Genomic DNA, 1,663 nt, shown 5'->3' with positions numbered 1-1,663 from the left:
GAGGAGCGTTAAAACCGCAGTTGTGGAGCTGCTACTTTGTCCTGCGGCTTTGCGAGCCGGGCTTTCTCCCTCCTCTTCTCCTCCCGGGCTCGCTCCCAGGTTGGACCGGGTGGTTCCGGGACAGAGGGTGGGCAGGGGTGGGTTCTGCCCGCCAGGCCGAGCTCAGTGCTGGGAGAGCCGCGGGGTCACTGCGGTCTGTCCTCCACCCCAAACCCAGCGATGCTCTGGGAGCAGCTCAGGCGCGGCGCGGAGCCCGCGGGGCGCTCCCGCACGGATTCCCCGCACAGTGCTGGCCCCAGTGCCAGCCGTGCTGATCCCGTAATGCCTGAGCCCTTCTGCGGCCGCCACCCCGGCCAGGGGCTGTTTCTGCAGGCAGGTTGTTGTCTTTGTACATTTGTGCAGGGTAAAAAAAAAACCTGGAAATCTGAAAATGTGCTCTTGAGCTTTGGAAGTGGGTGGGGATCACCACAGCATCGTACAATTCATTAAAAATATAATTCTGATGCACTGTAATTAAAATAAAAATTGTTTGCAAATCACGCGGGGATTTGCTGTAATTAAATGTTCATTGCCAGGCTCCTGCTGGGTTGCAGAGGCCTGAGAGCGAGGGGATCTGTCCGTGGAGCACAGCAGCTCGGTTTGCCCAGCCCCACTCACCGGCCGCGCTGCGCGGGGCTCGGGCAGCCCGGGACACGCTCTGAGCCCAGGGTGGGGACAGTGCCGCTGCGGGACAGCCGGGGACAGCTCCAGGGCTCTGAGCCCAGGGTGGGGACAGTGCCGCTGCGGGACAGCCGGGGACAGCTCCAGGTACCAGCGGCTCTGAATGCCCCACTGGTATTTCCCCACCCAGGCTGAATCCCAGGTTTGCCTCTATTTGTCACTAGCAAGGGAATAAACGCAATGAGAGAGGCAAAATTCTGTCACACTCTGCAAAAACTGCAAGGAACTGGAACTATTTTAAGAAAGGGGAAGGGGGAAAGGGTGAATTTTCAAAGGTCTTTTAAAACCAAGGTTAAACAAGGAAAGACTTGGAGATGAGAATTAAGGGACTCAGATAAGCTTTGCTGAGGAGAGGTTTTCTTCCCTGTTAGTTTTGCTTATGGGTTTATGTCAGTTTTATGGAGCTGTACAGTATAATTTATCCAGTCTCTCCTATTTATGGGTACATTTCAGAGTAGAATGCTGTTAGCAGCTTGAAGCGCTGCCACGCTCCAGCACTTTGGGTTTAACACTACTCAATGTGAAAAAAAAATTAATATTTAGACTCAAAATAGTGAATAGCAGCTTTGAATGCAAAAACTTCGCAGCTCCCTTCCAAACCTGTCGGAGCTGCCCGAGAAGAGCAATGCCGATGGGCTGAGCCCCGGCGGGGCCGGGCGGGCTCTGGGTGTGCGGGCACAGCCGGGGTCAGTCCCGGGACACTCCGAGCCCTCGTGGGGACAGCAAATCGCCCTCGGGGTCCCTGGCGGGCGGCAGCGCCTCCGGATGAGGCTCTCGGTGCTTGGCATTCCCGACAGGCGCAGACACACAGGAGCTGCGGGGAAACCCCAGCGCCCGTGGCTCTGAGCTCGGGGTCGTTGTTAAACATCCGCGGCTTTCCACGGCTGAGCTGCTCCCAGAGCCGCAGGAAGCGGCAATCGTTAACAAAATGTGTGAGCTTCCA

The sequence above is a fragment of the Geospiza fortis genome, unplaced genomic scaffold (genome assembly GCF_000277835.1).
Source record: "Geospiza fortis unplaced genomic scaffold, GeoFor_1.0 scaffold172, whole genome shotgun sequence".
Taxonomy (NCBI): Eukaryota; Metazoa; Chordata; class Aves; order Passeriformes; family Thraupidae; genus Geospiza; species Geospiza fortis.
Note: the sequence above shows the minus strand (reverse complement) of the source record.